This window comes from Clinocottus analis, unplaced genomic scaffold (genome assembly GCF_023055335.1).
Source record: "Clinocottus analis isolate CAN_PGR_092001 unplaced genomic scaffold, fCliAna1.0.p SCAF_11, whole genome shotgun sequence".
Lineage (NCBI taxonomy): Eukaryota > Metazoa > Chordata > Actinopteri > Perciformes > Cottidae > Clinocottus > Clinocottus analis.
The window spans coordinates 7,369,813-7,393,880 of NW_027175832.1; the positions used below are offsets into that span (position 1 = coordinate 7,369,813).

General features: G+C 42.0%; 1 protein-coding gene across 18 annotated transcripts in view; it reads left to right on the plus strand.

Moving 5' to 3' along the window:
* Positions 1 to 14,017: 14,017 nt before the first annotated feature.
* The window catches only part of LOC137781520 (receptor-type tyrosine-protein phosphatase F), a 153,807-nt gene continuing 143,756 nt past the window's right edge, over positions 14,018 to 24,068 (plus strand). For 7 of the 18 annotated variants that reach the window (XM_068570327.1, XM_068570378.1, XM_068570343.1 and 4 more), the window contains exon 1: positions 14,018 to 14,577. The gene's annotated coding sequence lies outside the window, so the exon portion shown is untranslated. The remainder of the gene's footprint in view (positions 14,578 to 24,068) is intronic. The other 11 variants (XM_068570396.1, XM_068570447.1, XM_068570404.1 and 8 more) reach the window with 2 other exon arrangements.

Genomic DNA, 24,068 nt, shown 5'->3' on the forward strand with positions numbered 1-24,068 from the left:
TCCTGGTAAACACACTTTTCAGCGTTTCCATTTATGGCGGACATCACGACGTGAAGTGTTAGTGGACATAACCACAGGTTTCAATAGAGGTGGCAGTTTTTTTTTGTTTACTGCATGGACCTGAACTGACTGAGTCACCCTTATGCAGTCAGAGCTTTTCCTCTAAACTTCATTGTTACTATTTCATCGCTGCAACATCTGTTGAAAAGGAATCAAATTATAGGATAAGTCTATTAACCACTTTGTCAATGAAGAATAATGAGAACATTGCTGAAGCCTTAAAGGACCATATCAGTTATTCTACAATTTATATTTTCTTGAAATCACAGACGCTACGCATTTGTGAACTATATTGCTGTGTTTTAGCAACTGTAATGGATGTTTCCTGCCATTCTTGGCTTCCATTGACTCCCATTAATTCATGTTGTATTATAATCAGTTAGCATTCACACTAGTATTAGCTATTGACTGAACTATTGGCAATCATTTTTGTCAGACTCGCAATTATCACTATGAGATACGTTCATAGCTTTATATATTAGTAAGACTTATTGATTTATTACCTTAAACAGCATATATGATTTACAAAGAAACCTAAACTAAACACAGAGGCTGCTTCTTTAAGTAATTGACGAGACAAGTGCTTCACATTCACAAGCTATTTCACAGGCATTGTTCACAATCTTCTTACATTTTATAGACAAAACAACGTATCAACAAAAGATGAAAGATTGCATTGTTGATGCAAATTTGAATTCTCTTTCCGACTACACTAAAAAGAACATAACGTTTTCCCCTCCACTGATATGTGCACCTAATTAGAGCTTTTTGGATCACTTTAGAAAACGATTGAGCAGTTTAAGGTCCTTTTTTAAAAGAATCGCAGCACATAACATAACAGGTGCAATATTATGCACAGCACCAAATGGCATTGAGTGTAAATGCACTGTTGAATTGAGTCCTTTGTCCTTGTGTCTGTAGTCACTTCAAAAAGTGTAATTGATGAATGTCCTCCGGATTTCCTTTTTTTTTTAACTTCCTTTGAATCTAAAACGCCATCGTTCCTCTCCTCCTTCCTCTGCTCTCGCCCACACACTGCGAGGAGAATGGAAGGACTGGAGGACAGTGTAACATTTTCTCCTCGTACGTGTCACTGTCAGGGGAGCGCTGGTGCTCGGCGGCACTGGCGGCCAGTTAATAACCCTGGTGTGAGGTCTAGTGACGGGGCATCATCAGCCGGCTCCGTGCCGCTGTCAGGAGCCATTTACCCCAAGCAGCTCCTCGCCTAATGGAACATCTGAGTCAATAAAAGCAATCATCACTGCCAATCCTACTGAAAGCCAGGAAATTATTTTAGGTGGTCAAGAGAAAACATGGCGGAGGTGTTTGACGCTATCTGCCCAGGGAGGAGCTTGATGTGCACTTAGCCAGTCAACCTATTAAAGTCTTCTGTCTTTCGTGAATACATTGATGATGGCAGCAGGGCTTTTCTTCAGCGACCGCAGCCTCGCAATGAACCGGCCTTTGTTTAAGCATGCAGATCCCACATTTTGATCTCTCTTGGTGGGCCCGAGTAGCTGCTTGGTGGGAAACAGAAATCTATGTCTGTCTGTGTCCGATCGGGTACACACCTTATGAACAACCATGTTTTTACTCCCACCACGGCTTAATGAACCGCTCTCTGCATCCACTCAATATCCCCTCAGTGAGGACCTCCATTGTGCTTTCGAAAAGGTCAATAGCTGGACAGTGTGTCTTTGAGAGGATTTCTGCCTTAGTCTAAGACTCTTAATGGTGTTCAATGGAGAGACCCACACAACATTCCCAAGGGGCCGTTCCCAGATATCCGCCCGTGATACCTAATCCGGGCCCATTAGCTCTCCTTCCAGCCATGAAAGAGAGCGGCTCCCTTGCATCTCAGGAATTAAAAATTAACCAGCTAATATCCATTTGTCTGATGGGATGCTCTGCGCGGTTGAAACAGCAGATTCCCCGAGCGATGATCGGTGAGGGATGACTTTTGGAACCCAATCTGCTGGAGGGAAAACGCTGACAGAGATGGGAGGAAGAAACAGAGGGATAATGCCTGTCCATCACATCCATCACGACTGACTCACGTCTGAACAGCTGGCTACCGCGAGATGACCCTCTCCATAAAACTAGAGTCGACTCCTGCGCTGTCACAGAGCACACATTAATCTACGCCCGTGCGACGCCACATCGTGGCTTTGCGGTTATTGTCCTTACTTGTGCAATATTACGAGTGTCCTGCGGTATATATCTAACATTTCATGAATAATTAGTGCGTCATCACACAAGATGCCATGTTTGTTGTGCTCGGAAGTGCTGCACTGCAAAAGGGAAATACAGCTTCTTTTTTTTCTTCTTTCCTGCAAAAGTAGCTCAGCAAAACCCTCCGCATTGCATAATAAAAAAACTATTTGTGCTTTGTCGCCTCCTATTCCTTTTTAGATCCTTGTGCTCAAGGGCATAGCCGACCTGCTGGCTACCATGCATCTCTCCTCTATTGCTGAGTGGCTAACTACTCTAACCGCAGTCGGGGGAAAAAGAAAAAGAAAAAAACAAACAAAGAAGAGTAGCACAGGCTTGTTTCTCTGCCCCCATCCCTCTGCAGGATTTCTCTGCCTTTGATTTCTTCTTTTTTCAATAACCAAGGGCTCTTTTCACTGTTGCCAACTCAACGAGAGCTTATGCGTCCTTCATCCAATTCCAACCCACCACTCTCTTACACTCTCTTACTCTCTCTCTTCCTCTTGCATCGCTGCTGTCTCTTCCTCTTCGTTTCTCTGCTTTCAAATATAGCCTCTGTGAAAAATGCTGCTATGTGTTTCTTGTGGCTCCAGTCTTTGAAGAAGCAGAGTATTTCAGATAATTCATGTCTCTCTCTCTCTCTCTCTCTCTCTCTCTCTCTCTCTCTCTCTCTCTCTCTCTCTCGTGGTTTAAGAGGTTGCGTGTGATGCAGTAAAATGCTGTTTAGTTGATCACGTTCTTTTATCTACAATTAGACTGAAAGGGAATTTTTCTTGAATCTTTGCATGATAAATTGCTACTATAGATATCCGACATGAATAGCTTGTGAAGTCAGAGAGAAGACAAACTCTAATCTCCCTTGTCGAAAAGAGACAAAACCTAATGCCCTCCACTGATAATGAAACATTTGAAAGATTTTTTTACTCAGTGATTGTCATAGCGTTCATATTCAAAAAGCCTCATCATTGATATTGTTATCTATATTATTGGCAGCTGCGCTAAAGAATACAAATGTCCCCAACAGCACCATGTCACTGTCTCTGTGGTTTACTGGCAATAAAGGGGATCCAGGGTTTCATCCATTTCCAATAGTTATCTGTGACTTGCTGTGAAAGAAATGATTGAAGGAACTGAGTGAAAGCATACAGTCGGCACAATTGTAACATTTCATCTGCTGAGCAACGTCACCCTTTTTAAATTGCAGACTATTCCCGAAAGATATATGTTCATCTCACTCAGTACATAATGCTTATTAATGTGTCATCGCTCCTGCAGCAACTCACACAGGCGTTATATTAATAAAATTGAGACTAGACCCCAAGTTATCATGACCTGTCATTATCACAGTGCCGAGTGTAACTTCATTCTGACCCATTTCCTCTCGAGAAATGCAGCAAGGTGCTTCAGTGCTGCTTCAAATTGGGTCTTCCTTTTGTCCAGCCGCTGCGATGGAAACCGCAATCATTACCATGTTTGACTGCGTGTTGGTTAATGATACAAAGAGCTCTGTGTGTTCTCGTCATTAACTTCCATTAACTGTTTTCCTGCCTCATTGAATCCTGCGTTAATTGCGCAACAGTTATACGATGAAAGCATCCTGCTCTGGAGTCCGTGTGAGGTCCCCTGATCATTATGTATCAACTCTATTTGATGTATATGCCGTTAGCCTCTAGGGCAAAACACCTTTCTGTAAGCTTTAATTATCAAGAAATTTAATTTGTTCAGTATGATAAGGTAGTAAAGTGTATTTGAATATCAAAGTGATCCAAGCGATAAACAAGGCAGCACAGAATCACAAGTGTGTGAAAAGTAGATTTTCAAACAAGTGTTGCAGATATCAAAAACAGAATAAATATATGAATTGAAATGAAAGCGGTGCGCCGTGTTTACTGGTATTTTCTACCCGTTGTGCACTCTGTCAATGTGCCTTTGTAATTTCTATGGGAGGGGATGAGAGTTCATGGAGGGGGTGGGGGCTTGTTGATGAGGTCAGTTGCAGATGGGGAGAAATTGTTTTTGTGGCGTGAGGTTTTGTTTCGGTCCTGATGGACCGCATCTCCTGCCAGAGGGGAGTGATTCAAAGAGTTTGTGTGCAGGGCGGGAGGGGTCGACCACAATCTTTCCTGCCCGCCTCAGGGTCCTGGAGGCGTGCAGGTCCTGGAGGGACGGCAGATTGCAGCCAATCGCCCTCTCAGCGGAGCGAATGATACGCTGCAGTCTGCCCTGGTCTTTGGCTTTGGAGGCAGCGTACCAGGTGGTGGCGGAGGAGGGGAGGACGGACTCAATGATGGTCGCGTAAGAGTGTACCATCATCATCATCTTTGGCAGGTTGGACCTCTTTAGTTGCAGCAGGAAGTGCTGGTGATCAGCTCCCACTTAGGGTCCCAGGTGATCCACAATTACACGGGTTGTTCCAAGGTTTTTATTTGTTTTTGTGTGACAGGGCTGCACAAGTAAATTTAGATTGTCGTCCCAATTTGCTACATAGGAAAGAAAACAAACAATCAATTCGGAAAAAAAACCTGTAAAGTCACACAAAGGGATGGGGACGGGTGGCGCTGCACACTCTCTGCAGTTATAATAAGTGCCAGTGTGTTATTGGTAAACCATTTTCTCTGTGAATGAAATCAATTAGTGCTACTTTTTTATCATTACATAATTGTTTTTATTTTGACTGAAAGCAAGCTGACAAAAATAGGGTAAGACTTTTACTGCAAGCTGAGGCTGAGAATGAATTGATTACAATAAAACGGGAACATCTCATGTTTTTTGATGATATGACGGGCTGTAATACGCTAACAGGCTTATCTGTCGTCAGACTGCTCGCCGATGGGTTGCGAGATTGAGGGGAGAATAAATGAGGGGAATTGTACAGCCTCTGTTTTTAACTCTGCAGGGAGAAACAAATGACATATTATAATATCAGTTGGTTTTTAACATGTTTTCCATTTTCGTGAACGTAATATCTCAGGAACACCTCAAGTGAATGTCTTCAAATTTGGCACAAGCGTCCACTCGGAGTCCCGGATGAACTGATTTGATTTTGGTGGTCAGAGTTCACTGTTTCTTTTTTACCATAACTCAATAATAAATACGCGCAACAGGAAAAAATGAGGAAGTGATGACATTTTAAACAGATATAGATGTAATTTGCAGTATGACCGCTTTTAGGAAGCCTGCGATTGTTCTTGCCATTAATACTAGTTTCTAAATGATGGACATGTGAAAACCACTGCTGCATCTCCGTTTGACAGAGAATACGTTGTAGTTCCTCCCTTTATAGAGTAAGACACATTTTCTATGTTGTTATCCATACTGGGACCATAATAGATAGATCGATAGATAGATCGATACATAGATAGATAGATAGATAGATAGATAGATAGATAGATAGATAGATAGATGGATAGATAGATGCTTTATTAATCCCCAAGGGGAAATTACTTGTCATCATAGAAGTGCCCAACACTTTACATTCACCAAATGGAATAAACTAAATAAATTAAACACACTAAATAAAATATAAGAACAGGGATGACAGATATATACAAAATAAAAAAAATAAAAAAAATATATATATAGAATGCTCAAGCAGCATAATGTGCCACAGGCATCGGTACTAAGGGGTTTAGTTAGTATCTCCAACAACACTGTCATGAAGTGGAATAATAAATATATGCTGATGACATTGTTCATGTATGTTTAATCTGTTCTTTTGCGAAAACTGGGAGCATTCAAGCATGCAACTGAGGGTTAACTGTCAATTGCAATTGAAAATAAGCATGCTATATTCAATTGCATCCTTAACATTTGCATTCAAGCATGCAATTATCCCTGAGTACTTCTGGTTGTGTATCTTTTCAATGTTTTTTCTCACAGGGTAGTATATACACTGTTATACTGTTATTAACACACGAGAGGAAATACAGACTAGAAAATTTCGCAAGAAATTTTGAAAGTGTGGCTACTACTGCCGTAAGACGTCGCAATATATAGCTTTTGTTTCTGACGCCCGTCTCTCCTCCAAAGCACTTGAGTTGGTTTGTGTGTTAAACTGATTGGCTGATATGAAGCACCTGTGTGCTGCCGTCGTCATGGTGACCAAGTGAGCGCCAGCAGACTGATTAGAGGCAGACTGGACTGTGGACTTAAGGAAATAAACTACTGAACGTCCTGAACACACACAAACGTATATGAAATATCATATGACCTTATTAATGATCACAGTGTTGACAACTACACAATATAAAACACACGTAAACGTCTTTGTGTGTGTGTGTGTATGTGTGTCTGTGTATGTGTGTCTGTGTGTGTGAGACAAACAGACAGAGAGACAGAAGTCATCTGTGTTGTGTGTGTGTGTGTACGTGTTTGTTTTTTTGTGTGTGTGTATGTGTTTGTTTGTTTGTGTGTGTGTATGTGTGTCTGTGTGTCTGTGTGTGTGAGACAAACAGACAGAGAGACAGAAGTCATCTGTGTTGTGTGTGCGTGTGTAAGTGTCTGTGTGTCTGTTAAACTGCCCTAACGAGAACACCTGTGGGTTGCTAGAGCAAAGGTTGCCATGGTGATGACTTCAAAGGGACTTCCTTACGCTGAGCTTAATAGACCTAAATGCTGTGGAACTCCTTTCAAACTATTTTAAAAAAAATGGTACTTTAAAAGCCACTATTGCTTCGATATCGCATATTGAGCGTTAGGAAGACCTGATGAACAGATACTGTGACTGGCGAGTCTGTACGATAAAACATGTGTCTGTACGGGCGATTTACAAATCAGGTACGAGCTTCAGGGGAGACGTGGCTTTGGAGGGAGATTTAACATGGCGGCGGATGGAAGAGCGAGGTGGACTTGCTCTCACATTCAGTCCGATTTCAAGACGTCTGAGTCCGTTGGATTCCTATCGACCGCAGTTTATGACAGAAGACAAGATTTCCAACGTTTCTATCCAACAATGGTGTATGAAGAGTGAACATTGTGGGAGTAAAGACAAAATACGTTTTATTTTTTTAGCAGTTTCTGTCGCTTCTTCTCACTCTGTTAATTGGTGCGCCACCCTCTACGAACATTTCGTGAAATTTTTTTGACAGTTTTTGACGTTTTTTGCATTTTTCGGGAAAACGGCCGGGCGAATCTCTTAGAAAAGTCATACCTCACGATTCCCGCGCAAACCGCACGTTTCGATGTATTTTTTACGCATGTGCTGGCAACGCTCTGGGAGGAGTAGTGGTTTGACTATAAGAAGAATAATAATAACTAGAAAATTTCGCAAGAAATTTTGAAAGTGTGGCTACTACTGCCGTAAGACCTCGCAATATATAGCTTTTGTTTCTGACGCCCGTCTCTCCTCCAAAGCACTTGAGTTGGTTTGTGTGTTAAACTGATTGGCTGATATGAAGCACCTGTGTGCTGCCGTCGTCATGGTGACCAAGTGAGCGCCAGCAGACTGATTAGAGGCAGACTGGACTGTGGACTTAAGGAAATAAACTACTGAACGTCCTGAACACACACAAACGTATATGAAATATCATATGACCTTATTAATGATCAGTGTTGACAACTACACAATATAAAACACACGTAAACGTCTGTGTGTGTCTGTGTGTGTGTATGTGTCTGTTTGTGTGTGTGTGTTTGTGTGTCTGTTTGTGTGTGTGTGTGTGTTTGTTTGTTTGTTTGTGTATGTGTTTGTTTGTTTGTGTGTGTGTCTGTGTGTCTGTGTGTGTGAGACAAACAGACAGAGAGACAGAAGTCATCTGTGTTGTGTGTGCGTGTGTAAGTGTCTGCGTGTCTGTTAAACTGCCCTAACGAGAACACCTGTGGGTCGTTAGATCAAAGGTTGCCATGGTGATGACTTCAAAGGGACTTCCTTACGCTGAGCTTAATAGACCTAAATACTGTGGAACTCCTTTCAAACTATTTAAAAAAAATGGTACTTTAAAAGCCACTATTGCTTCGATATCGCATATTGAGCGTTAGGAAGACCTGATGAACAGATACTGTGACTGGCGAGTCTGTACGATAAAACATGTGTCTGTACGGGCGATTTACAAATCAGGTACGAGCTTCAGGGGAGACGTGGCTTTGGAGGGAGATTTAACATGGCGGCGGATGGCAGAGCGAGGTGGACTTGCTCTCACATTCAGTCCGATTTCAAGACGTCTGAGTCTGTTGGATTCCTATCGACCGCAGTTTATGACAGAAGACAAGATTTCCAACGTTTCTATCCAACAATGGTGTATGAAGAGTGAACATTGTGGGAGTAAAGACAAAATACGTTTTATTTTTTTAACAGTTTCTGTCGCTTCTTCTCACTCTGTTAATTGGCGCGCCACCCTCTACGAACGTTTCGTGAAATTTTTTTTATGTTTTTTGCATTTTTCGGGAAAACGTACGGGCGAATCTCTTAGAAAAGTCATACCTCACGATTCCCGCGCAAACCGCACGTTTCGATGTAATTTTTGCGCATGTGCTGGCAACGCTCTGGGAGGAGTAGTGGTTTGACTATAAGAATAATAATAATAACTAGAAAATTTCGCAAGAAATTTTGAAAGTGTGGCTACTACTGCCGTAAGACGTCGCAATATATAGCTTTTGTTTCTGACGCCCGTCTCTCTTCCAAAGCACTTGAGTTGGTTTGTGTGTTAAACTGATTGGCTGATATGAAGCACCTGTGTGCTGCCGTCGTCATGGTGACCAAGTTAGCGCCAGCAGACTGATTAGAGGCAGACTGGACTGTGGACTTAAGGAAATAAACTACTGAACGTCCTGAACACACACAAACGTATATGAAATATCATATGACCTTATTAATGATCACAGTGTTGACAACTACACAATATAAAACACACGTAAATGTCTTTGTGTGTGTGTGTTTGTGTGTGTGTGTTTGTGTGTCTGTGTGTGTTTGTGTATGTGTTTGTTTGTTTGTGTGTGTGTATGTGTGTCTGTGTGTCTGTGTGTGTGAGACAAACAGACAGAGAGACAGAAGTCATCTGTGTTGTGTGTGCGTGTGTAAGTGTCTGCGTGTCTGTTAAACTGCCCTAACGAGAACACCTGTGGGTCGCTAGAGCAAAGGTTGCCATGGTGATGACTTCAAAGGGACTTCCTTACGCTGAGCTTAATAGACCTAAATACTGTGGAACTCCTTTCAAACTATTTAAAAAAAATGGTACTTTAAAAGCCACTATTGCTTCGATATCGCATATTGAGCGTTAGGAAGACCTGATGAACAGATACTGTGACTGGCGAGTCTGTACGATAAAACATGTGTCTGTACGGGCGATTTACAAATCAGGTACGAGCTTCAGGGGAGACGTGGTTTTGGAGGGAGATTTAACATGGCGGCGGATGGCAGAGCGAGGTGGACTTTCTCTCACATTCAGTCCGATTTCAAGACGTCTGAGTCTGTTGGATTCCTATCGACCGCAGTTTATGACAGAAGACAATATTTCCAACGTTTCTATCCAACAATGGTGTATGAAGAGTGAACATTGTGGGAGTAAAGACAAAATAAGTTTTATTTTTTTAACAGTTTCTGTCGCTTCTTCTCACTCTGTTAATTGGCGCGCCACCCTCTACGAACGTTTCGTGAAATTTTTTTTATGTTTTTTGCATTTTTCGGGAAAACGTACGGGCGAATCTCTTAGAAAAGTCATAGCTCACGATTCCCGCGCAAACCGCACGTTTCGATGTAATTTTTGCGCATGTGCTGGCAACGCTCTGGGAGGAGTAGTGGTTTGACTATAAGAAGAATAATAATAATAACTAGAAAATTTCGCAAGAAATTTTGAAAGTGTGGCTACTACTGCCGTAAGACGTCGCAATATATAGCTTTTGTTTCTGACGCCCGTCTCTCCTCCAAAGCACTTGAGTTGGTTTGTGTGTTAAACTGATTGGCTGATATGAAGCACCTGTGTGCTGCCGTCGTCATGGTGACCAAGTGAGCGCCAGCAGACTGATTAGAGGCAGACTGGACTGTGGACTTAAGGAAATAAACTACTGAACGTCCTGAACACACACAAACGTATATGAAATATCATATGACCTTATTAATGATCACAGTGTTGACAACTACACAATATAAAACACACGTAAACGTCTTTGTGTGTGTCTGTGTGTGTGTGTGTGTGTGTGTATGTGTCTGTTTGTGTGTGTGTGTTTGTCTGTCTGTTTGTGTGTGTGTGTGTGTGTGTTTGTGTATGTGTTTGTTTGTTTGTGTGTGTGTATGTGTGTCTGTGTGTCTGTGTGTGTGAGACAAACAGACAGAGAGACAGAAGTCATCTGTGTTGTGTGTGCGTGTGTAAGTGTCTGTGTGTCTGTTAAACTGCCCTAACGAGAACACCTGTGGGTCGTTAGAGCAAAGGTTGCCATGGTGATGACTTCAAAGGGACTTCCTTACGCTGAGCTTAATAGACCTAAATACTGTGGAACTCCTTTCAAACTATTTAAAAAAAATGGTACTTTAAAAGCTCCTATTGCTTCGATATCGCATATTGAGCGTTAGGAAGACCTGATGAACAGATACTGTGACTGGCGAGTCTGTACGATAAAACATGTGTCTGTACGGGCGATTTACAAATCAGGTACGAGCTTCAGGGGAGACGTGGCTTTGGAGGGAGATTTAACATGGCGGCGGATGGCAGAGCGAGGTGGACTTGCTCTCACATTCAGTCCGATTTCAAGACGTCTGAATCTGTTGGATTCCTATCGACCGCAGTTTATGACAGAAGACAAGATTTCCAACGTTTCTATCCAACAATGGTGTATGAAGAGTGAACATTGTGGGAGTAAAGACAAAATACGTTTTATTTTTTTAACAGTTTCTGTCGCTTCTTCTCACTCTGTTAATTGGCGCGCCACCCTCTACGAACGTTTCGTGAAATTTTTTTAATGTTTTTTGCATTTTTCGGGAAAACGTACGGGCGAATCTCTTAGAAAAGTCATACCTCACGATTCCCGCGCAAACCGCACGTTTCGACGTATTTTTTGCGCATGTGCTGGCAACGCTCTGGGAGGAGTAGTGGTTTGACTATAAGAAGAATAATAATAATAATAATAAGCCCGCAGGAGAACATGAAGTGTGCTTCCAGCATGGGGTCTATGACCCCATGCGGCTGAAGCCACACTTAATAATAAGCCCGCAGGAGAACATGAAGTGTGCTTCCAGCATGGGGTCTATGACCCCATGCGGCTGAAGCCACACTTAATAATAATAAGCCCGCAGGAGAACATGAAGTGTGCTTCCAGCATGGGGTCTCTGACCCCATGCGGCTGAAGCCACACTTAATAAGCCCGCAGGAGAACATGAAGTGTGCTTGCAGCATGGGGTCTATGACCCCATGCGGCTGAAGCCACACTTAAAAATGGCTAGAATTATTTTCTACAAATCACCATTTCCATTTCGGTCCCACAAAAGTTTATTTTTGGAATATAGAGTTACTGTTTTCTAGTATACTTATGATCTGTATTGTATTATTGTTTTATTATTATAATTCATGCAGTGTGTATGATGCACAGAAAAGTGAATGCACTTGTATTGAATCAGGCTTCACATTATCAAGTGCCAACTGAGGGCACTCCTGATAAAAATTAATCACCACAAGTAATTTTTCCCAATTAATTTCCCCAAAGAGAAAGAAATTAATACGGAGGTGATAGAAGGGACTATGTATGAAGCTTCATTCCAGGAGTGTTATGGTTCAGGCCTGATATGGTAGCTCATCCCCTTTTTGATTTGCAGTAATTCAGCCAACCATTTATTCCAAATTGCAGCAATAATTAAGAGGTTGTTTAGAGTGGGAGTTATGTTCTAATACTGTGATGGATATAAGTTGTTTAATTGACTGGGTTTAAGATCCTAAATGCTGCTACATAATTAATACAACATTAATGTGAAGAAAAGCTGCATATTTTCAACGTTATGTTCTGTTAAAATCTAGTTTTGTGAAACCTGATTGGCTGGCAATAAGTTAATTATGTATGTTTCACCATCAATAGGACCAGGATCACGGCATCAACTTGCTCAGCAAACGTTTGGTGCTCAGGGTACAATAATTGTTATTTGGTGATTGTTTTTATTAAATCTGGCAAGCATGACACCATAGCCCCACAGCTGCAAAAGCCAAACCAAACAACCAGCTCGAGACCTTTTATTTGACCTTCACAGGCAGAGCCTGTTTATAGGTCTGCTCCACTGTCTACACTGAAAAACAGGCCTGGTGTTGGCCACCAGGAATAAAGCATTATTGAGCGCAGGCACCAGCTTCTCTGTCTGGCACCTACATATTGATGGCCGTTCTCAAAACAATTTCCGTCCTCTGCTTGCTACGGCGGTGACTGGTCTTATTAGTCTGACAGGATCCTATACCTTGAACAGCGTGCGCTGTCCAATGTAATCATTTATAACCTAAAAGGAAAAAATATTTCATATACAGGTCAATAAAAGCTCATTTTGGAACATAAAGTCCATGTTATCCCTGTTTGTGTGTGTGTGTGCGTGTGTGCAATTACATGCGCGTGGTGAATGGAGGACCTACCTGATAACCCAGGACATTTATGGCATGGTAAAACTTGTGTAAACGTCATTTGCAGCAGCCATTAGGAAGGTGTGGTGGATAGCCGGGCTGCAGTTCAGCGGGAGTTGCGCCAAGCTAACGATTGATCATGTTAAGGTTAGAAGGCGGAGTAGATGAGATGTCAGTATCCTAAAGATATGCAGGTCCTCATTACTGGGGGTCACAGCATCCATGCCCCGCACGTTCAACCGAGTCGCTTGAGTGCTCATGCACTAACAGCCGGGCTGCACTGTAAGCAGAGTGCTCTCTCTGTGTCCATTACATTGTTTCTCCTATGGTTTCTGCAGTTTGCCAAATCTGTCCTTTTTTTGACAGTTTAATTTGGAAATACCAAATGTTGGTTTTAGGTAATTACAGAGTTTTTATTAACACATTTCTTAATATTCATAGTCGCAAGTTGCAAAACCACCAATTATTCCTATTCCAGACAGATTGTTACCATACCTGTGGTAACAATCTGTCTGAACCATGTGTGTGTGTCTATGTGTGTGTGTGTGTGTGTGTGTGTGTGTGTGTGTGTGTGTGTGAGTGTGTGAGTGTGAGGAGGGGGGGGGGGAGGATATTTTTTCTGAAATCCTCTTCCGAAGGCTGTGTCAAAAAACAATTTCAACTACTGGTGAAGGAGCCAGAAAGTTGGCCAGCACCTATAAATTATGAAATACAGTCTTGTCCTGAGTCTTCACAAGGTGAGAGCAAGGATGAGGAAGGGGAATGAGGTTTGTTTGTGTGCATTGTATTTGCTCTCGGAAATGAGGATATTAGGGCAGTATTTATACATTTTCTATTCTCACGGGGGATTCATGACACATTATGCTGGCTCCCAAAGTGAGGCCTGGGGACCACCTGAACTAGCTGGAGCCCTCTCCCCCCTTCAGGGACACGAGGAACAGTTTAATTCCACTGTTGTAATGAGGCAAATGTATTAAAAAGTCTGAATTTGCCCTGCCTGCTGCCATATCGCTCATTGTGGCAATTACAGGTCCGCAGTGTCCTTTTTTTTTTAGCTGGTGCTTAAAGATAATACAAGGCCAGGTATATGAGACCCCTCGTGTCCTCGTGTCTAGCTGTCGAGTGCATGTGTTCAGAGGCTGCGGGACTGGCAGTAATGAATGGACACAGCAACGAGTGTAGCCGAGTGGATCCGAAGATCCTGCTGACCGACCTGTATGTGTTCTCTCCACAGAGGCAGAAAGAAGCGTGACTGTGCAGTGAGAGACGTAAAAAAAAAAAAAAAAAAAAAAAAAATCCCTACCTTCCACAGCTCATTCTTGGGAGTGGGGTGGGGGGAGAGAAGCTGTGCGCGGACTTGCGCTCGCGAAATAACTTGCAAAAGAAGAGCAAATGTACTTGCAAACAGGGGAAGACATAACATTTCGGTCTCGCCTTCTCGCGCACGCAGGCGGCGACACTCAACACTTGAGCGGAGCTGACGTGAACCCGCGAGCAGCGAGCCGCCACGAATAGATCCAGTCTGCACGAGCCCGGCCGGCCGACCGGGATAGGACCTCGTGCTCCTCTGGCAGCGGACTCGTATCTTTCCCACCTCTTCGTTGCGTTCCCTCTCCGGCTGGTTGGCGCTAACTCGTGTGTTTTTTGCGCATGTTAATAACGTGAAGTGGATTTTTTTTGTGTGTGTGTGTGTGTGTTGTTGCTACGAACTGAAGACGGGACTAAACGGAGTGTGTTCAGAGCAGGAGAGACATGCCAACGGCGGTGACAAAGAGGAGATTCAGTAAGTGCACCGTTATCTTTCTTTCTTCTTCTTCCACGGAACTTGAGACCAACTTGCTGCTGGTGAACTCTTCCGAAACGTCCTTCATGTGTGTGTCTGTTTGTTCGGCGTGTTTTTTGGAGCCTGAACCACTTTGAAAAGGCTTTTTTCTTCTTCTTCTGAAGGTGTAACGTGAACGGTTCAGGCGGCTCGCGCAGGCTCAACCGGTCACCAGCTAACGTCAGACAGCCACACACACAGCGTGTTGCTGTTTAGTATTTATTTACGCGAACTCTGACTGTATTAACTAACAACTACTTTTTAATTTCACGAGCGAAGCAAATGATAATTAGTCCGCGTGAATAAATCTCGGAATTATCCGGTCCTTCTTTCACCTATGCAAAAAAAAAAAAAAAAAACAACATAAAAAAATGAAGCTGAAACGGGAAAGAAGCAGACTACTTTTTGTCTTTATGACTTATAAAGTGATATTCCCTCGACCAAGAAACCTGCGCAGAGTTTGCAAAACAACTGCGTGCAGGAGCTTTTCAGTGAGCAAATGCTCTTTGCAGGGACGACAGCTCCAGTCGAGACCCGCTAATGAAATCATAAACAGGAGCAATGGTGGTTTGTGGCGCGTGAGCCTGTCCCCCTGTTTGTTTTATCTGACTGAAATGTTAGGATTTAAGGATTTGATGCCATAGCTCTCAGCCCCCCCCCCCCCCCCCCCCTCATGTGTTGCGCGTGCATGAGTGCGTGACGAAGTCAGTCAGCAGCGCCTGAGCGCCTCCGGCAGCTGAAATCTTTGCTCCTTTTTTCTTTATCATCGCCAGAGACAGGTATTGGAGTTCTTGTATGGCAATCTGCTCAAAACGCTCTTGTCTTGTATGTGTCATTCATCTGCCCTTTAAAACGACTATTGCTGCAGCAATAGTGGTTGGATGTCAAGAATGTTCTCCTTGCGGCTGAGGCAAGAAAAAAAAGAAGAGCAAAGGATACATTTAAGCAGTCACCCATTATTGTAAAACCATTTTTTGGGGTGTGTGACAGCTTTTGTGTGCGCACTACACAGCTATTAGCCTAAAGCCCTCTTCAGGTCTTGAACAGATCTGAAAGAGAGGGAGTGTTCATCTGGGTGGATAATGAAAGATGCTCAGCATTGCATCCAGCCCGCAGCACTGGTTTATTTCTCTGAAGAAAGGATTGGAAGCAAGAGTGACGTGCTGAAGTATCCTCATGGCCATCCTTTATCAATACGTGAATCCGATTATCGCTGTCACAGACGCAATGAAGAGACAGTGCCATGAGCCAAACTGTAACAGGATGATACAGGGTGGGTTCGTTTCTTGCAATTGCATCAGAGGCTCTCTGCAACTGGATCCGAGGCCCGCTGCATGTTTGGGTGTCTAACCTTCAGCTTCTGTCGACTGAAAAGACAGTGACATGGTGTATTTCTACACTAGATTCGATATAATTGGATAGTTAAGGTTGTAGCCTGCGCGACAGAGGCCTCAGTGGGAAAGCCATGTTAAGATATCATGGCTTTTGTGACACTGAAGAATACACGCGGGGTCTCACTGTAAATTATTTTAGAATATAAGTGACTGTTTCTGGTATTGTTTGGATGTAGCATCCACAGGTAGCTTTTGTTATACAATACATGTTATCATGTAAACCTGTGTTGACAGCGCACTTAGGTGCCATGCTGCTGTAGCATTATTGTTTTCTTCAATCATGTTGACTGGATGTTGAGAAGTTGCAGGGTTTCTTCATTGTGTTTATCCTGATTTTTCCATTCGGTCTTTGTGTAGGCTTTGAAAGCCAGTACACAATCAATTAACTTTTTTTTTTTTTTTACATTTTCTGTACAATATGTATGTTCTGCCGTCGTAGGTGTTTATTTACTGAATACTGACACATTCCCACCATAGCAAGTAGCAGACAAACAGGCCTTTGTACTCCAACCATTTCTCAAAGGATTCATGAGAAGACATATTTATTATTTGACTTAATCTTTGTGACGCCTTAGAGATCACAGGGTGGCCCCCAATGGATCATCACAGTGCTTTCTTCTTTTGTTTCCTGCCAGACGAGAGAACAGTTAATTTGATGTCTGTTGGGATTTTTCTGAATCAGTGTCTCCGAATGAAAATAACCTCGGCCTGTATTTGGTGACGTCATCCGCTCGGCTTACACATCGGCACAAGCTAGGCTCCATAGAAACAATTGGCAAACGTGAGCTAGCAGACATTGCAGCAATCTAAACCGCAATGTTTATGTTGCGGTTTAAATAATGGCTAAAAGAACAGAAACCCAATGGAATTCCAGATTGTATTTGAGTGCAAGTCAAATAACCAATACTGATGTAAATAAACACAACCAGAAAACAATAACGTCTTAGTTCCAGTTGTTTTTTGGTATTAGTCCTTTCATGAATGATCCGTTAATTACACAGGAGGGAAACCAGGGACCAGTGTTGCATTTTGAACATTTGTGGCAGGTTCACCTCTTTTAAAACATGATTTTCTGCACTCAAATGAGTTTCCTCGCGTTATTAATGCTGTCTCTGCTGTGTTTGTTGTTCCCGGGTAAATCTCTGGCCTGTGTGAGCATTTCTATGTTGTTGTGTGGGGTTTCTTCTAGCAGTCCTGGTCTGGGGCTAGTCGCCAGAGCATCTGCCTTTGCTTCCTCATATGCCGGTGCTCCCTGGAAGGGGCTGAGCTGAATGGCACTGTTCAAGAAAAGCAGCTCTTCTGTGGCCACACGCTGGAAAACCACTCGGCACAAACCTCTCCCGACTGACGCTTTCTCATGCTTTTCATATGGGGGAAATCTCAGTAATTTCAGGGCCGTGGAGTTATAATGAGAGGTTTTGCCCATGGTGTGTTGGTCTGTGGTGGGCGGGGTCAGCATTTCTCCAGTTTATAGGGGATTATAACTGCTCTGCGATCCCTCACTGGCCTACTGTCAGGGCGTTGGCACAGAGGAACCGAGAACTCTTTTAAATTTGGCAAACTGGTTCAAACTGGTTGTGATGGCTCTTTTTTGACTTAGTCGTTACAGGATCCGGACTATAACCCAAAGGTAAAGGCTGCAAGACAGGCTAGTAACTGTAGGTTTCAAGATTCAGATTCAGCTCCAGATATGAAGTGTGCGTTTTCAGGATGTTTTTCCTTTCTGGAGTCTAAAGGACACCGCAAGTAACCACCATTGTCCTGCTTAGTATCCCATCCCCACGTAGAGACAGGCTCTTAGCGGCACGCTTGGTGGATTTTGAACAATGCTTGTTCCTTAACGTCAGCAGCATAAAGGCAAAGAGTGATTTACTACTCTGTCTGCAAGGGTAATGTTGGAGCAATTTGACTGCTGATTGAAACCAGGTCTCCCATTTCAGAGTCCACTGGTGGCATTATAAACCATTTACACCGATGTTTTACAGGGCATCCCTGCAAAGGGGAAAGTGGAAACAGACACACAGCCTAAAAATGGCCTGCGCTACCATTAGAGACCTATTTTTATCCATCCCGTGTGTTTTTGTGATGTTTTCTTCAAGGTATGTTAGTGCAGCTGAGTGACGTAGTGAATATGGATGACATTGAAAGGTCAAATGGTAATCAGTCCTGTTTTTCTTTTAATCAGAAAGACCCTCCCAGATATATTGGGTCCGTCTGCTTTGGATTATGCAGTTTTTTCTGTTTGCGGTCCGGCTTTTTTCTCAAGCCATTACGTGTGAATCAGAACTGCAATCCTAAATTTTTGGAAAATTGTCTCGGGCAATTTGCTGTGTCGAGGCCTTATTACTTATCTGCACTTGTTTGGTATTAACATATGTTAGAAGGTAGCCATTACTAAATGAACCAAGCGGGCTTAATTACATTTTCACCACCTAAGCCTTAAAAAAAACACACAACTCATTACAAAGTCAAATTGCCGCTGAAGAGTAAGAGAAGAGAAAGAGCAAACACTAAGGAGAGAAAGATGGTGACATTTGATTTCTGGAGCTGTTGCCTCGGTTAATGACGAAAGCTCAACATTTGCATCAGTTGCTTGACAGTAACAACTTCCTAGCAAAGATAATTGCATCTGGCTTTATTGTGAAGAAGCTCCTGTCTGTGTTCAGGTACAGTCACTACCTTCATTTTATCAGGTTTCAAAAAAGGTAAAAGATCTAAATTTGCATTTGGATATTTTTCCTTTTTTGTTTACAGATCACCTTTGTGAGGATGCCAGCACCGACATAACCAAAGTTGCCATTTAAGCTGCTTGATCATTTCAAATTTGTTTAATTAAATCATATTTTTTTCATGCAAACTCACAATTTAAATGACAGATAAAAAGTAGGTCAAGGCCTCAGTTTATTACCAGCTGGCAGCACAAACATACCACGACTCTTTTTGCTGTTGAGATATTTTTCTGATGTGAGAAATTCAACTTTTACTTTCAAACTGTGCAGTTAGCCGTCTATTGGTGAGCATATCAAAGTCTCCAGTGAGCTATAGGAACTGTTGCTAATCATCTGCTGTCCCTGTGATCTCAGATGGTCACAGATGGCTTTGCATCCTCACCACACATGCCATCTAATTAAAAGGGTTAACCACCACGCACATAAAAGTGGGTGGTGTACAGGTGTTGTAATTGTTCAAGCATGTAAGGACGCTTGCTTATCTGGCCGCTTATTTTGCTGCCCTCCACTGACATTCAAGAGTAATTATGTGAAACATTTCATTTTGTGGAGAAAGCTCACTGCACCTGTAAAAGGCTGAGATGTTGATAAGATACAAAAAGTTAACATTGTTTATTTACACAGTGTGTTTACCAAACTTGTCTTGACGTCATTGGCATCGCCAGTCCGACCACGTGTCCAGTGGTCGTATTTACAGGTGTGTGTGTGTGTGTGAGAGAGTGGGTGTGTGTGTCTGTGTGTGTAAGTTTATCCGTGCCTTTCAAGGATGTGCCTGCTGGTATTGTGTATAAAACATTTCATCAAGGTAGTACAGTAAAGCATGTGTGCCAGTATCTGCAGTGCTGTTTTTGTGATGAGAGGAAAACATTCTAGGTCTGAAGTAATTAGCCCTTCCATTATTAGAATAATTATTAAACAAATATATATATATATATATATATATATATATATATATATATATATATATATATATATATATATATATATATGCTATTAATTTGCCGGTTTTCAGAGTATAAATTAATTTGAAACATTTCTGAGTTTTAGACTGTTGTTTGGACAAAACAATGGCCCTCTGTAAATGGTACCAATGGTCTGCGTCAACTGAGATAAGATGAGATCTTAGGGTATTGCACCATTTAGTGTGCCTGACCTGATACACGGGATGAATCAAAGTTGACAGTGCAGTTTACTCTATATCCATCAAACAACACAGTGGTGTGGTTGTTCAGCTCAAGTGATGTCCCTCGTTTTGACACCACATGTGGTGGTTTTCATTGCATTGTAAAGCGGTGCTTTTGTTTTGTGTCATCCTGCTGAGAAACCACTCGAAATGGGCCAAAACTCACTCTCGTTTTGCGCTCTCAAATATTATACTTTTATACTTTCATAAAGTTGAGTGCCATAGTAAATTGAAATATAAGACTCGTTCTCAGGCAGTCATTATTGTCGCAGCGTTAAAGATATATAAAATGGTGATGCCACTGTAATACATCAAATCCAACTGTGAATTTTATGAATCATTAGAGCCCAAATAGCTTTGTGTCCTACAGTTGCCACTTGTGGGATATTACACCTTCTGTTTGAGACCTTAGCACGGATTCTGTATGGATGCTCATCTTGGGTTATGGCACAGTTGACAGTTTTATCACATCTTGTGTATTGGTAAATGCACAAAGGGGTGACGGATACATGTGACACACGTGTAAGACCATGGTGCCTTGGCCGTGCCGAGTCAGCAGAAGTGCACACTCTTTCATTTCAGACAAAACGCTCGATGCAGACAAATGGAGCAACGGCTCACCGGCGGGCGTCATTCATTTTGCTTGTCATTGTCAAATTGTCACCCTATCCTTTTCAGGTTCTCATCTAATTAGAGCACACACAGACCTCCCTTCCCCCCAACACACACACACACACACACACACACACACACACACACACACACACACACACACACAAACACACTGGCTGAACCAGAATTGATGCTGAACATTACGTGAAGGTCAAACAGTCAGCCGTCTTATCAGGCTGGACTTAAATGGCACATAACTCAGCGCTTCAAAAATGGATGCAGCGTGAAAAATTCACATAGTTTATGTAGATTGAACGTTGAATGCAATGAGCAGTGGGCAAGGGCATAAGTTTGCATATGGACGGTATGGACATACTAATATACCAGTATTTTTGGGAGGACAGAATTGTCCCCATCGAGAATTGAGCAAACCGCTCACGTAACGTTTGCATTATCTTCTTTCGCGCATGTACAGAAAGAGGAGCTGACTGAAGAGCAGAATCGCTCGTTGACCGAGGCGGAGAATGCGCTACAGGCCATAGACTCCTGTGAGGTCACTGAGGTCCGGACCTCGGTTATTATTACGTAAAAAGCCCACCGTCTTTTTTGTACTGATTAAATATTGAGCGGAATAAGATTTAAGATTTGAGGGATAGAGCAATGTCCTTCTGGTCTTGCATTTACTTTATTATTCCGTATTGATACTTAACGTACTGTCACACTGTTGCATAAGTCATGATGTGTCATTTGATAGTAATAAAGCATTTATGTTTTTAGAAAAGCCATCTTGACTTTTCGTCTTTTGGCTTGCACTCTTTTTTTCATTTCAATGGAAGGATGTCAGCACATCATAGCTTTCCCCATTTTTTTCTTCTTCTCTAAAAGCTTCTTCCCTCAAGGGAATGTGTATTCGAGCCATTACCAGTTTTGGTGAGAATACAGTTATACAAGCACATGGACAGTCAGAGATTTTCTGTGCACTTTCAGGTGCAAAAATCATGCTGACTCTTCGAAAAAAAAGGATTAGAAATCAGTACTGGGACATTTTTTTCAGGCCACTCCACCAGGTTGCTTTTTGCTTATGGCGGGGAGTAAAGATAGTTCATGATTGGAAGCTGGAACCATAACACTTTTAGAAGGCTTACTTAATGGCAAGTGTCGCAAGACAAACCAAAAGCATTTTTTATTTGCTTACAGAAACAAAAGAAAATGGTAGCTGACCACGTGTTGATTGTAGACGTTGACACCGGAACCCTTATTGCCACTAGCTGGGCATGCGAAACCACAACAGTGAATGGCGGAAAAGTGCATGCCTTGCATTGCGAGTGCCCCGCTAATATGGCAGATGGATTAGATTTTAAGAAGTGGGGGCGGGACACTTTGGCACTGAGGGACAGAGATGACAGCTCTTTGTCCGTGGAGGGCTACCAATGGCCTTGGCTCTGAGCGCCTAGTGTGTCCTCCTGACAGAGCCTTGATGCCATCGTACACCATTAGTGTTGACAGCGTGTCACCATGTCACACCAGAGCTCATGGTCAAGTAATGCAGAAGTAAAAACAAAAAAATAAAGAAGGCACACTTAAATAATAGGGTTTCACTGATGCCAGTTTGAAGATGTCTTCCCTCTTGTCTACATCACGTTTACATTAAATCTCTACAGAGTTTACACATTAGCTGTACAGATGATGCCTCTTGTGCAATATTTCCCCCGCTGTCCAAACATTGTCTTGGCTTGTGGCTTTTGCTTCAAGCAGAGACTGAGAGCCTTCAAAGTGTTGGAGATGTTTCTCGAAGCTGTGACTTGCTGAAACCCAAATACACGACATTGAAGTGAAGACAAGTGATTCTGATAAAGCCATGTAATGCAATAATTTAGTGGTTTAAGTGAATTAAGTTCTGGGCAAGGCGAATAAGAGTGCTGTTCTCACAACGAGAAACATGTTAAGACTTAAGTAGGAGGCTTGTGACTAAATAATTTACTCTCAGCACTCTAGCTTTTGCTTTTCAAATGCTGAAATATACGTTTTGTATGGTCAGACTGTTAAGAAGCCCATCATATATCTTTAAGGTCTGTGCAGTTAACAAGTGATACATATTTAATTGTCTGCGTATGAGTGTTTGTGATGTACTCTATTATACTTGATAACATACTGTATATGAATGAATAAACATATTGGCGAGCTTTCCAACATTATAAGGGTTTTAATAAAGTGAAATAGTAAAACATTCTACTTAAGGCGATGCACATTTTGAATAGTTAGGTAAGGATTTTTAAATAATGGTGCAATCTTTATCAATATTTTGTCCACTTGGACCATTCATATTTGCATAACCAATTGCATGCAACACTTTATTTATTTTAATTTTTTACAATGTATCTTTTCGTTACGTTACCATACTCCAATGCTTGTTAGATACGCCAACTAGTGTCATAGCACTTCCATTAATTATATACTATTTCAAGATCAGAAGATTGCCAACAAATAAGGCAGAAACACGTAAGACTTCCCATCACAGAAACAGTGTTACTTCTCCACTCTCATATCTATGCACAAGTACATGAAGGGAATGAAGAATCACTGAGACTTTTGAACTTGCTTTTAATGCAATATCCGTGCAGTGACCGGAATGACAAGTAGTGCACTGCATCCTGTTTGTATATAAATATGGACTATGATTATAAATGACCAAATACGGGGTTGCACATTACCAGCATTCATCCGACTCACAATAAGAATGTTTCAAGGTTACACAGTGTCATGCAGTGCTCTCGACTTTCCCTAACTGCAGTCAGAAAGTAATGTAATATCACAGCATGAGGTTACAGACTGGTTGAGGTGGTGGAGGGAGGGGAACTAATTTAGCTCTGTCTGTAATACATGGAATTTATTCATGTTTATGGACACTAGATAAAAGGCTGTTTTCCATTCCAACAAGGTCTACAGGTTATGTTCTACTGCAGCACACCCATGGGCGTGGTAGATCCTTTATATGAATAAATAGGTTTATGTTTATGTTCAAAGGGACAGATATACAAGCAAAACACATTCCCTAAAACCTCCAATACCACATATCAAAGCATTTACAGCCTAAGCTAATTTGCAATGTTTATTGCAGGATGGTGCTGTATTCGTAGAAAAACAGTGCCATACAGAATACATATGCCATTACACAATACACAAACATAAATATTAAACACTAATTAAAAAAACGTGCCATAAAAGTACATAAAACCCTAAGGGAGGACACCTGGTCATCCATAACTACGCGGCTGATTAGATTCAGAGACTTAGATTGAAAGTGGTCCTGGTTTTGATCCATTGCAAGTTGTGTGGGTAAGAGGAAGGTGGAAAGCCTGTACGAAGGAGATTTCAGGAAACAACATTTTACAATTCCCCATACCTCAACCGGGGTTGTGAGCCAGAAATATTTAAATGTGTCTCTGAACACCTTAGAGTTGCTCATGTAAGTTTGCATTTATTTAAATAATGATATTGTTTAAACCTAAAATATATTTAGACCATGGAATTTGC